At 43.2% G+C, this 14,410-nt stretch overlaps 1 protein-coding gene across 2 annotated transcripts in view; it reads right to left on the bottom strand.

Annotated features, from left to right (window-relative positions):
* The window catches only part of Gli3 (GLI family zinc finger 3), a 274,470-nt gene that overhangs the window by 171,025 nt on the left and 89,035 nt on the right, over positions 1-14,410 (bottom strand).

The raw sequence follows: 14,410 nt of genomic DNA on the forward strand, positions 1-14,410 counted from the left end.
TAAGTGGATTAGGGGCCACAGCCTCTAAGTTTCTTTTTACTCTTGGAATAGCAAGAAAACTAGCTGTTCCTACATCAGTAAAGAGAGGTGACCCAGTAGGTAGGGATGGAAGGAGATCCTAAGAGATCCAGCATGAGGAGAGCCCCAAACACAGGCAGTCCTCACACACTGTCCTGATGAGGCCGCCTCACAAACTGTCTCCATAGTTACAAGCACTGTCACACCCCATATAAAAACCTCACCAGTACTTCAAATCACTGAAGGCTTCCTTCGATACAAGTCCTAAAAAGAAATACCTTTTTGTAGAAATGTTTAAAGAATCGGTTTGTAAAAACACAAGCAGTGGAGCCAGCAAGATAGAACAGTAGATAAAGATGGCTACTGCCAAATCTACAGACCTGAGGCAACCTCAAGGAAGCACACGTGGAGGGCCAGCACTGACTCCAGAGTGCCCTCTGACACATGAGTAAATAAACGTCATTAAAACTTCACTTACAAACATAAATAAGACACAGAGCCACACTTTCTCTGTTTCAAGGGGAAGAAGAAAACACTCTGAGTCCCTGGGCTGTGTCTGCTTCTCTGCCGGGCTCTTTCGCAAAAAGAGGCTGGCATCCAAACAAAGCTAGGAGCTCCAGGATGAGTAAAGCTACTCCCTTGGTTCTCAATACAGTTAGCTCACAAGTAAGGACAAGGCGTACCCAGAAGACAGCCATCAAGTCTATCGCCAAGTTCATTAACCTCAAAGTCAGTGGAACAATCCGCGCCTGGTGCTTCTCAATCTGGATGCACCCTCACACACAAGCACACCAAGTCGCCTTCTCTCTAGGGTCAGGAACAGTGGAGCTGGCTTGCACCCACACCACGTTTTCACTCTGCAGGACAGCTGAAAACAGGGGCCAGTCACCACTTTATCATGCAGCTCTATGGAATGGAGCTTGGAACTAGAATCTTAATGCTAAACACAACAGAGCAGAACAGTGCGTCTTAGGGCAGTAGCTCTCAACCTGGGGATCAGGACAACCTTTTGGGGTCCAGTGACCCTTTCATGGGGGTCTCCTAAGACCATCTTACATATCAGGTATTTACATAATAACTCACAACAACAGCAAAATTATAACTATGAAGTGGAAACAAAAGTAACTATGGCTGGGGTCACCACAACATGGGGAACTGTATTCCAGGTGAAGCATCATGAAGGTTAAGAACTAATGACTTAAGAGTCACACACACTCAGTGGCTCATTATGCAATGGTGACTCAATAAAATCTGCAGAGTAATAGCAAGAGCACAGCTTCAAAAACGTAAGGCTGCACTGTTACCACAAAGAGAAGATTGGAGGAAAACAATACGCAGACTATTCTATGAGAGGAGAATTCCACCAAAGAGATGAGAGCTGCATTCCTAAACACTTTTTCTCCGGAAAGGTGTCTTAGGTTTCCACTGCTATAATAAAACACCATGACAAAAAACAACGTGGGGAGAAAATGATTTACTTCATATTATACTTTCATTAACAGTCTATCACTGAGGGAAGGCAGATCAGCAACTCAAGGCAGGAACCAGGAGGCAGAAACTGAAGCAGAGGCTATGGAAAAATGTGGCTTACTTACTCCTCCAGACTTGCTCAGCCTGCTTTCATATGGTGCCCAAGGCCATCAATCCAGGGATCGTACAGCACTCAATAAGCTGGACCTTCCATACTGATGACTAACAAGAAAATGCCTTATGTGCCTGCCTACAACTTAATCCCATAGATCTTATGGAATGATTTTCTTTCCTGAGGGTCCCCCTTCTCGGATGGCACAATGCCACATCAAACACACACACACACACACACACACACACACACACACACACACACACACACACACACCATAGCCATCAGAGAAGAGGTAGGCAATGTGAGTAAATGGCTGGGCAACTCCAATCCCATTAGTTTGACCACTCTGTCTCAAGACTTAGTACGAACACAGAGCTGTCCATATGAAACAGTAACTTCAAGTAGCCAAGCATACAAAGGGAAACTTAGTATTAGCGACCTAAACCTAAACCTGAATGCCATGTGCCCTCTGTTACTACTAAAAGACATCCAAAGGTATAAAAAAAAGACATTCTTAACAGCTTTGGTGAAATATCAAAGCCAAGAAATGAAATTACACTGTAGGTAATCAAAAGGTACAAAGAGAAAAAAAGAAAAAGAAAACTAATCACTTCTGTCCTTGTGGTATTTTAGGGGCATGTACTAAGTGCCAACCAGGCATCCAAAGGATGTAGAGGTTTGAGTAATCAGGTAAGGAACAGAAGGAATTAGCAGTGAGAAAGAATAGGCACACACTGTTCATGTCACCATAGGAAGGCCCTTAAGGGTTACTATGGCACAAGGAACCAGCACCCTGAAATACTAGCAAAGATCAAGATGAACTCACGCGAAGTCTGCCCTCAAATGTCTAAAATTCAGGGGAACATTTCAGATAGCGTTCAGAACTGACTATAAATTAATGATAGTCAGACACGAAAGCTAATAACAGCTGGAACAGATCAAGCAGAAAGAAAGCAGGCCCTGGCATGTATGCTACGTGAATTTCTTAGAGTCCATATATTTGATATTTGGAGGGAAGTAGGGAAATGTTAATTAGGAGAAATTTCATACTGGATTTAATTTTGCCATGGAGCCAAAGTACTGTTGTAAACCACCCTTCACCTCCCCCTTAGAATCAGTAATCACCCTCATCAGACCTGAGCCTTTCATCTCACCAGTTCAAACCTGTCGATATGTGACTTAATTGTTTTCATGTGTTGTTTCATACTTTCCCTCAAATATAAAATCGAGAGCTGGGGCCTTACTCTTATTTTACTGTATGTAGAGATCGATGAATGGAGGAGGCAGAAAAATATCTAAGGCATGCCTCTGCCTTCTCTAAAAGGCTTGTAATCATTTTTCCATAAGTTTTAGACGTCTTCAGTTAAAGGTTTCTCGGGGGATCACAGTCACTCTAAAAAGTCTTGACGTTCACTTTTCTTACTTTCCAGACAGAAAGAGCACTGTTATGACATGTATCTGGGCTACACAGACCCAGCTCTAGCCCAGGAAGTCTCCTGGAATGCAGGATGGCCGACGGGGACTAATGGCCCATGGACGCCTTTACTGCAAAATATCAGCCCTAGCTGCGGGTCCCAGAATAAGCAGAAGATGCCAGAGGCTTCCTCTGTTGGCTCCACAGACTTTTCCACTCGGTGTCTTTCTTCGATGACTGGTTGAGAGTTGCCAAGCTTGGCTTTAACCTAAACAAGCTTTGTCATTCATCTTGTCTTTCATCTTTTCTCATAAATCATCCCTCTGGTCCCTCAATCATTTGTCTGAGATGCCAAAGTGAAGAAACAATGGACTGTCCTGCCCACCTTAGTAAGACTACTATACACTTATGTGGTTCCCACTTAGCACCCTTCCAAATAAAAACCCCAAGTATACAGCTAAAGTTGGTACACTGTCCCTGACACTTCCTGCCCTGCAGATGCAGGGAGAGGTTGCTGCCCTATGAAAAGCCACTGAGAGGGACAGGCTGAGCATCACAGAGCTGCGTATCACTGAGCGACCTTTGTGTTACTGGCAGCCCTATGAACAGAAAAGGCATACGGAGAACCAGTTACTGTGCCATTTGTTGATATAACAAAGTTCCTAGTACATAGTCACTGCTCTTTAGAACTGGAGTTCAAATAATAAGAGTGCTTTGATCCAAAGAGAGGTTCTGTGTTCCCAGTGCTACTACTGTACCATGAAGAGAAACCAGAGTAAAACAGCACAAGTGGGGGACAAAGTAGAAAAGCCATGATCCCAGGACCTCCCTCCTTTACCCCAAATCCCAGGCCTGGAGCTCAGGTTCAAGTGTGCGCATGACCTAGCTGACCCTCAATTGCTTCAAGGTAGAATGTGTTTCTACACAAGCAAGCAAACAAACAAAAAAGCTGTGTAGTGAGGTCCTCAGATCAGCAACTGGCCAAGTAAGTATTCTACACAGGCACCTACTGTGATTGCTCCTGTTCCCCTAAATGGAGCAGAGAGAGAACTCAGAGCCTTCCTATAATTAAGCTATATGTAATTCCACTTTGAGAAAGTATTAACTAACTATAAATTCCTCATGGTCACCCACATCAGACCCACTTGAACACGAAGGTAAAAATGACCAAAATGAGAGATGGAGAGATGACTCAGCAGCAAAGAACCCATACTCCTGCTGCAGAGGACTTTATTTAGTTTGGTGCCCCATGCCATGCCCTGTAACTCCAGTCCGGGAATCTGATTACTTCTCTGGATTCCACAGCTACCACATTTGTATGTGTGAACTCACATATAAATATACACATAAAAAACATGAAATATTTGTGTGATGGCAGTGGAAGGTAGGGGCAGGAGGAATGAACAGAACCAGATACCCAAACAATAGGATGAGAGCAAATAACAAAAACCACAAAGTTTCCCATTCTCACCCCAAAACCACCTGCACCCCACATCTACATATGGCCACTGTCACTACTCCGTACTAGAGCCTCAAGACCAACAGAGCTTCTGAGTTTCCTCTAGTCAATCAGTCTGACATGCTGCCCGTCAGAACTGGCCCTTGCACAAGTCTGGACCATCCTTTGAAATTGTCAGTCATTAATCACAAGTGAAGAACCTCCGATTATAAGTAAAACAGGTTCAAACCTCATTTTAACCCTTTCTCAACCTTATAAAACAGGCAAGTTCTTCAGCTCACTTGGGCTTTGATATCCTCATCGATCAAAGGAGAAATCTTGACACTAACTCATCAAATTACGTGAATTTAGTTCAAGGGTAGAGGCTATGCTATAAAATGTTTTTCAGGTGGAGGGGAGCTCCACATCTGGGCTACGGTGTCTGAGGAGAGAGCCTGTTTGGGTGGCTACATCTCTTCTACATTCTACCTCTCCTGCCAGAGTGACAGTTCAAAAATAAAACTCAAGTCAACTGAATCTTCCAGTTGTCTCCCCAGACCACCCTACTCCATGGCCAGGACCACACTTGTCCCTTCTCAGCCTATCACTCCAGCTTTTTGGCTTCTGGTTCCTGAGCAAGGTGTCCCACACACACTCAGCAGCACCAGCAGCACCAGCAGCACCAGCAGCACCAGCAGCACCAGCACCAGCACCAGCACCAGCAGCACCAGCAGCACCAGCAGCACCAGCAGCACCAGCACCAGCAGCACCAGCACCAGCACCAGCACCAGCACCAGCACCAGCACCAGCACCAGCACCAGCACCAGCAGCACCAGCACCAGCACCAGCACCAGCAGCACATCTCCAGTTACACCATCCATAAGGGAGCATCTGTTGTTCCTTCTTGAGGTCTCTGGCGAGGTACTTGGTATATGTTTCTTCTCAGCAGCTTTGCGAGCAAGGACATGATTTGGTAAACACTAGCTATCTAGGACAGTGTCTCAGTCACAGCAGACTCTCAAAAAATTAGTTTTTGAAATGAAGAAAAATATCAGGTACTATATGCTTGCACAGGTCATATCAGTGTAGTCAAGTAAGGGGACTGGGTCCTAGAAAAATATCCTAGAAAGATGCTTCCAACTGTTCACTGACTATGTCTTTAGATGATCAATTTACAGCAATGTAATAGATACACAATATTGTCAAAATATCAATGACAAAGTGAGCTATATAAAAATCCATACCCTAGATGTCTTTATGTATGTGTGTGGGGGAGTGTATATTAGAGAAGTAAGCTATATACAGGGTTGAAATGGCCAATCCACAGAGTCCCGAAGTCCTCCTGGAGAAATGGCATTACAACAGTCTTGTGGTAAAGAGGCTAGAAGAGTCGTCTAGAGAGAAAGGAAGATTTGCAAAAGCCTGGAGACCAAAGGGAGTTCTGGTACATGGGGGCCTGGAAGGAAGCCTTTGTAGCTGAAGGGATTTTAGTAGTGGGGAGGGAATAAAGGAGAGTCGAAGCAGGGAGGGATCACAGTCCTTCTGGTAGGAAGTAAGGCGACAGGAAAACCACCATGTTATGTAATTCCCTTCTGGGCCCTGAGAACTGGGGATGGGAGTGGCGTAGGGGTGGGGGGAGAGCATTCCTTATAAAGGGGAAAAACAGAAACAAGAAGAGGAGCTTGAAATCCTGAGCACTTTGAGAATAGAATTAGCCCAAGAAGGCAAGTCAAAAGTAGAGGGGCTGTTTGTTTTTCGGCACTCCTATGTACACTGCTCTGCCTCTCTTGGTATTTCCTAGGAAACAGGCTCCTCCTCCGATTCCACCCTCCAGTCAGAGCACAATCAGCATGTAGATTTGAGTCCCCTGACCCCCAGTAGAAAAGGTAAACACTTGCTCCCTAGAGTGGGCTCCCACTGGCCAGTACAATGTCTGCTGATTAGAACCAAGACCCCTACTGGGAGGCCAGGGTCTCCTGCTCCAGGGTTCCAGCATCTCCCATCAGATTATTTTACCCCAGGAGGATGGAAGGCTCATTCCCACTAATGTGAGTCTTTGTTCTTTTCTCTGACATTTTGGCTACTGGGTCCCCAGCTTCATCTCCCTGTTATTGCTGGTGCCATCTCCAGCTGAACAGAGGTCCTCCCTATAGTATTTCTGGCTTGAATGTCTTATGCTGATCCGGAAGCTTCCCAATAAGACATGTGCAATGGTTTGAGTTTTCTCATTGTGAAATGAGATTTTGAAGGAAAAAAAAAGTCTTCATACAGAATATTTGGTTCTTTAGAGAAATCAAGCACATGACTTCCCGTGTTTGGGACTTATAATTTGGGTTCAAGATACTGTGACTATTGGGGTCACCTAGTATATACAAGAGCAACAGTTGGAGAACAGGAGGAAATGTCATTATTTTGTCTTCATATGAAAATATAAAATGCTGTTGGAAGTAGGGGTGAGCAGACAGCCAGGCAAGTCCCAGAAGGCAAGCAGTGGAGGTGGGGGACTAAGAAAATCCTCAAAGCTGGGTAAAGCAAGTCTCTGAGGCTGAGAAACTCTTGGTTTGCCATATCATAGTTACCCAGAGGTTTGCTAACTGACAAAGCCATGCACCAAGTCTAAGATCATCCTGGATTTGATGCTGAGAAGACAGCTTCTCAGGACAGTGGTCTGTCAATGTCTCTCTTTCTTTGTCTCTCCCATGGTGAATCTGCCCTCTGCCCACAAAGATTTTAGTTCTCCTCGGGTATCAGGCTTTCTGTGGCCTCCTGGCCAGTGAGAATGTCCCTTGACTTAGAATTGTCTTTCCTCCTGTAACTTTGCCTTAGTATTACATGAATGTTACCTCCTTCAGAAAGCCTTCTAGGCTGACTGATACCCAGGGAGAGCTTAAGAAACCTTTGTGGGCAGAGGGTGGATTACCCAAAGGAGAGACAATGATAGAGAGATGTTGATAAACCACTGTCCAGAGGATCTGTGTGCTTCACATACTCCTAAAAAACACATTATCTTTCACTTAAGTCCTTCTCAGTGACTTTGTTTGTCTCCATGACCCACAGAAGCAGGGGACTGTTCGTTTTGTTCAGTGTTTTGCAGTACTTAGGCCATTCAGTAAGTACATGCTCACTTAACAAATGACAGGCACAGTTAAATGACTGGACAGTCAAATCCAACAATAAGAAAAAAATTGTCTTCTTTTTGATCTAAGATGAAGAAATCCATCTGAAATAGAGGCCAATGGAAAATTTCAGTCCCACAAAAGACAGGATAGCTCTAGGAAAGTGAAAAGATCTTAATTATTTACTGGAGACCAAAGCAAGACCCAAATAACTGAGAAAGTAGGATACAAGCATCTAAACTGTATCAGGGCACCAGGACTACAATAAAAGACCAAATTGGTTACTCTATTAATCCAAACTATGAAAAGGCAGAAGAGAGAAAAATGGAGCCCTTTCATGGAGAAGTGTGAGGACACAGCACAGATTTATAGATGCAAGATCAAGAAAGGCAAAGCAGGATGGGAGACACGGCTTTCAAGAGACATCAAAGGTAACATTCTTTAATTATACAAGAAAAAGGAGGAGGGCCACGGATAATGTTGCTTCCATTAGAAGCCGCAAAGGAATCTGTCAGAAGCTGAAAAGGGGCAGGAGTCATTGTTTTCCTGCTTTCCTCTAAGGTCAGAAAGAAGGAAGCAAAACACAAGGACTGGAGGGAAAGGACTCTAGGACAGTGTCATTTCGGTTGGTGCCAAATTAAGAAGGGTGTAAAAATGGTGTGACAATTTTAGAAAACTGCACTCTTACTCCTGGGCTGAGCTGTGATGGGAGGTCTCATTAGCATAGGCTTCACACACGATGGACAAGGATCGCTAGGGACATTATTACCAAAATCGTGAATCACTGAGGCTACTGAAGAAAAGGGCAAGCAGCACTACGCTTCCCTCAGCTTCAGAAAAAAATTACCCAGCAGTCCCATCTTGCATGAGTGTCACGTCAACTAAAACAGGCGGCTCTCCTGTGCTAGTCGCACAGTATTAAAAAAGCTTTCATATTCTTTCTGTGTCTAACCTGTCAACTTATTCCAAAGGGCTACAATTCATCTTTCATGGGAATCCCAACAACTTTATAGCTCTCAGAGGAGGCTGTATGGCACATAATGACTAACCCTAAGATAACAACAGAAGGAACTACATCTCTCCCAATTTCCACATAGTAACCTCTGTTGGATAACCTGTAGGCCTTTAATCTCCAACACAGCCAAGGTCAAGCAACTTAACAGTTCCGAACTATACTCTGGGCTATGGTAGAATAGAGGCCTTCTCCCCAACCTTCCCACAGAAATCTGGTTAACATAAAAGCCAAATACAGCCTTTGACATTATCACATTATTCCAAAAGAGATGTCCCTTCAGTACAACCAAAGGGAAAGCAGTAACAATGTGTTTAAATATAAGTCTCCCATGGCTCTTCAGCGTCCAGGATAGGAGGGCATCTTGGCAGATGGTACTTATATCTAATGGCTCTAGGTGAATCAACCTATGAGCAGAACCAGAAGGCAGAGAGCATCAGAGCCACGGTCCAAAGAGAGCCAGTTCTGATTGATGCTAGGGGGTGTTGCCTGGGGATATGGGAGGGGTAGGCCATTTTGTCATGGGCTACGTGATTTTTTTTCAAGAACACATGGTTTCTTTTTCTTTCTTTTTCTCATCAGTGAGGCTTTCTAAAATCTATAGCTAGAGTTAATCAGCGTTTCTCCAAATGCTACAGAAATTTTCCTAGTTATCTGGTCCTCCTCTCACTCACCATCTCTCAACCTTCCTTAGGAAAAGTTCAAAGTCAGAAAGCTGGACTTATCTCCATTTTCATAGGGTAGCTATGAAGGTAGCTATAAGACTCTACAGCAATGGCTCGTTGTTTCTATCCTGGATCCCTGCAAGCAAGTGCCAATGTTACACTGAACTTTTGAGAAAAGGTAAGAAGAGCAAAGTCTCCTAAGCTCACAAATAACGGACGCACAAGGGCTGGGAGACTCTGCCAGCCCCACTCCTTCCCTCCCACACAGCAAGAAGCACGATAGCCAGCATAGCCACCCCCGCCTCACCCCCACCCTGAGAACTACCCAGGATCAGTCCCTCTACTTAAATAATCTAACATTCAGTAGGGAAATAAGACATCCTGCTCAGCTCATCAGCAGTTCTCTAAAGAGGAAAAGACAATGCAGATGAGGCTGGGACTATGTGCTCAGGGAACTGTCACTACCTTCGCAGTTCGGTCAACGCCACACTGTTCTTTTGTGCCTTGTAGGCATTTTTATCTCTACAGTCTCTAGATGACAACTGCAAAGTAGAAGGGATGTAAGCAGGTGCACCTATTAAATATGTAAAATATGGAACCTCTCCCCCTCAGTCACAAGATGTATTTCTAAGGCTGTGGAAAGTCAGCTAACACAAAGATGGACAGGTAAGAAAAAAAAACAAAAAAACGCTTGCATGTGCTTTTTAAAAAATATTTTAAGCACACAAGATTACAAGTGGGCACAGCACAATAGCTTTCTACAGAAAATAAATTCGAGCCAATTAAAAATTCCATTTCTTTTCTTTAAGCTAATTCCTCAGGTTTTGCTAATTAGCAACTAATAGTTCTGTCATTTGAGCTGGGTAACATAAGTGAGAATAGCAGTGGTGTGTTTTCAATCAAAGCCTTTGCATGGAAGAATGCATCATATTTTCCATGAAGAATTACTACTTAGGAGCGGGGGAGATGCAGAGGGGGAAAAAAGCAGTCTGTGCACAATGAAACTATGAAGGAGACCTGAACTTCTGAAAGAGAAGAAATCTTTTCGCTCCCTTTTTAAAAGAAACAAACAGATCTTCTCTGACATGCTCAGTGACTCCAACAAACTTTACACACAGAGCCCTACAGGGACAGCTACAAAACTACACCCTTCGAAGTGAGAAGGAAGACAGCAAAACATATGCTTTCTGTAACAGGGAAGTGAATAAAAGCGAAGTGTCAGTGAGAGCAGAAGGAATGCTTGAACTATTATGTCACCTGCTTTTCCAGGCTTATAAAACAATAAATGTATGGCACTAAATGAAAATTGCAGGTGACGGTGGTTTAAAATAGCTGGCTACAGGTGGAGCAAGAGGAGAGAAACTTCGCTCAGCAATCTCTGGGCAAGAGATGAGGTCTCTTCACCTGACTTTGCTAATAGCAGATAGGATTCCTAAATCTAGCCCCCCCCTCCCACTTCAAGATATCCCAAATTATAACATGTGAGTGATGCTGTGGCCAAAAGGCTGTCAGCACCACATCATGTCTGAGCCATGCAACTTGCATGCTTATTCTCCTGCTCTGACATACAGCCCATCTACGGCTACCCTTCATGAGAGAATACCCCACCCCATGGCACCCCACCCCACCGTGTGGATTTTATTCCAAACACATGTTGAGAATGTTTGAAGTGCCCGCTATCCCTGGGCTTTCTTCTTTATTTTCTTTTATATTTTTAAAGTCAAACCCACAAACCCTAAAATACTTTGAATTCTGCCTAACAACAGTTTCAGAAGACTCAGCACTGTGCATCCATTATAATAAGATCTTACGCAATAAAAATTTTACATATGTTCTTTGGAGGGAAAAAAAGATGTTTTGGGTTCTTTTTCCTTCCCTTTTCTGGTCTTACAGGAAACCTACCCACACTTTAGAAATACAAAATTAGTATATATAAAAGCACAAATTAGGCATTTTGAAAAGTCTACATTTTCCAACCACGGAGCATCGAAGGAATTACTGACTGTTCATAGCCAGCCACATTGGACTCATGGAGACTTTTCTCTCAGAGGGCTGGGAAACAGAGGACCGAGGCCTGAATAGCCTACAGAGAGGTTACTGAACCTGAGTTATAAAGGTCTACCATGTCCTTGGGCTTGGACACCACTGCAGGAGACAGCTTTACTTACAAGAAACAGAAATGGGATAAAATTTAATGTCTCATTCCAATACATTTTTTAAATTCTTAGGACATTTATTACCTTTAGCTCATATTAGTCATTAGCTTTGCTTGGATAATTAAGTCCATGTGCAGTATGCAGATGTGATCATGAACACATTTAAAAAAATAACCCACTTGGTATAACTAGAAGATTAAATAACCAAACAGGGTTCTGGAAAAATAAAGTTATACTCTATCTGGTAGAAGCTTTGTTTAGAATCTTTTAACTAATTTTTCATCAACAAATAGTACTGCACCTTTTTCTATACTTTTACTTGCTACATAAATTTAGAATGTTATAACCTCTAGAACAAACCTAAAATGTTCTCCATGTCTTTACTTACACAGCAGAGAAAAGCCAGAGCAAACTAGGGTTCAGCGGGAAAGATGACCTTTAGAGAAGGCATGGGGTATGGTTCTTGCCCTACCTTTCTCCCTGCTTAGGACCCACTCATTTTCTAATCTGAGTCTGTGGACAGAGGTGCCCAGGTCTGTTAGAAAAACAAATTCACTGTCTCAGAGATGACAAGGCTTCAGGGGTGACGTGAAGACGGTGGCAGAGGAAGAGGAGAAGTAAAGAGGAGCACAGACAGAAGACCAGCAGAAGGGCTTCATAATCTGAGGTACTAAGCATGCACTGGGTTTCAGTAAGACTTCATGTCATTGCCTCAACTGCAGAAGATCACCAAGGCATGCACAGTCATGTCACTGCACATAGCTGAAATGATTCTTGACAGTCAACACACCAGGTCAAGGTCACAGGGCTACGGAGTGAAGCACTGCGGTTGGAACCCAAATCTGTTCAGTTTTCTAGATTTTCTGTACATAGCTATCTACAAAATGCTCCCAAGTTAGGAAAAACATTGGGGCAGTGCCTCAATAGTTACTTGCCAAGGGGCTACAGTAGCTCTAGATCACAGACTGGAAGGTTACTTCAACATTCACTTGTATACTCCAGTAGGAAAATTGCAAGAGTAATCAACTTACGAGTACTAACTATATCCTCAAACTAGAAGAGCAATACATGAGTCTAAACCTAATATGAGATCTCCAGGCAGAGTTAGTTAGTATTACTTTGGTGAGCCAGAAAATGGGTCACACAGACAACTGGGTGAGGACAGGGGTCCCAGTGAAGGGACAGCCAATCCCTCAAAGGATGGGGAGATGCCTGGGTGGGAAACCATTAAAACAAAGGGAGCAAGAACGAGCTGTAAACTGGATAGAAAGTTAACGGTTCCACTACCATCAGCCAATAGAAAGAAGGGCTCATCAGCTGTCTGGACTAATTAAACACCTCACTAATTAGTGGGCATCTGAAAAAAAAAACAAAACAAAACATCACTGTGATGGGAAAAGCTTGTGTTCACACAGAAATACAAAACACTGGGAGGAACTTGTGGGCAGGCTTAACCAACACAGTGAGTGTGCTTAGCGTGAGGATATATAAATCCAGGTGGAGACTGTATAGGAATCCCTCCTGTTTCTGCATGAATGATACTCAAAAGACACTGCAAACAAAAACACAACTAGAGACTTCAAAATGTGACCATAGAAAAGCATCATACCAACACCATTTTAAATCTTCATTCCTAAAAATCAAGAAAAATCAAAAGGAGGAAGGAAAAAAATAGTTGTCCAAATCCCTTCCGTCCTTGTTTCTGCTTCAACAGACACCTTTCAATAATGGGACCAATGGGAATTTTTTTTTCAAGAAAAGCAATTAACTTTTTAAAAGCTGACCACTCCTCCTCCCCCAAAAATCCAAACAACCATATTTTCATGCTTCTGATAAAAAAAAAAAGAGTCCTTTCTACTTAAACTTATTGCATCCCAATTTTTCCCAACAATATATTCTGGTAGGGGAAGCAGTTGCTGGGACTTAAGGTTGCTACAAGAAGCTTTGATGTGATGAGTGAGCCTTCCCCTTGCTTCCAGCCAACTAATGAAGGGATGAAATTAGCTTTTATCCTGGGCACTTTCTTGAGCAAAATAACATGCTCTAATCAGCTGTCCTCACTAATCAGTCATCTGGTTAATGACCTTTTGCCTTAAAACACTAAAATTTCTGAATCACGTGGGAAAAGGGAAACACAAACCAGTCTTCCTCTCTGGAGCTCAATGGAGCATCTGGAACAGGAGGCTGGAAGGTTAAATGGCAAACCTAAACCCTGGCCAGGTGATAAATCTGTAACCAGGAGCTTCCGGCTTTGCCACCGTAACATGACTTTCATTATTCCACAGCCAAATTATGTCCTTAAACCAGAAACAGGCCTGAAGTGAACTCAGCCCGTATGCATTCACCTTATAGGCTGCCTTTGAAAAGAACTGCCATAGACTTACACTCTGAGAGGCCTGCTCAACTTCTTTAACTCAGCGAGGACTAGAGAGCTAACTTCCCGTGTCTCTGGCAAGCTCACAAGGAGTCAGGCTCACAGTAAAGACTTCCATAGTAACGAATTTAGCACTGAATTCTTAAAATTAGTTTGTTTCAACCAATCATTAAGCATGGGAATACCCAAAACTATTACACCAAAAAAAATCATTAAAAGTGAGAACTGCCATCAAAGGCTTTCAATGTAGCCCACTTTACTACTTTCCCGCCCTCAACCCATTTTTCTCAAACAGCATCCCTACACAGATAAAGCACATGAGCTTCAAACTCCAGCAAATATCTACGTGGATTCCTAATAAAATCACCCCCTGAACTTCCATACCGGGAAAAACCTAAAACTGCTTAGAATACAAGAAACTGCCACTCTCTAAAAGGAATGAATGAGACTCAAAAGTAGGAAAAAATATAAAATTAAACTTACTTTTATAAATGTAGAGTCAGTAATTCATACATTATGTTCATATGTGCACGTGTGCATGCATGTGCCTGCGCGCGCACACACACACACACATACACACACACTCCTCACCCTAGGTCTCTTAGAAAAAGTGCTAATTGGCAAGAAGTACT

Source organism: Rattus norvegicus, chromosome 17, assembly GCF_021556685.1.
Source record: "Rattus norvegicus strain SHRSP/BbbUtx chromosome 17, alternate assembly SHRSP_T2T, whole genome shotgun sequence".
Lineage (NCBI taxonomy): Eukaryota > Metazoa > Chordata > Mammalia > Rodentia > Muridae > Rattus > Rattus norvegicus.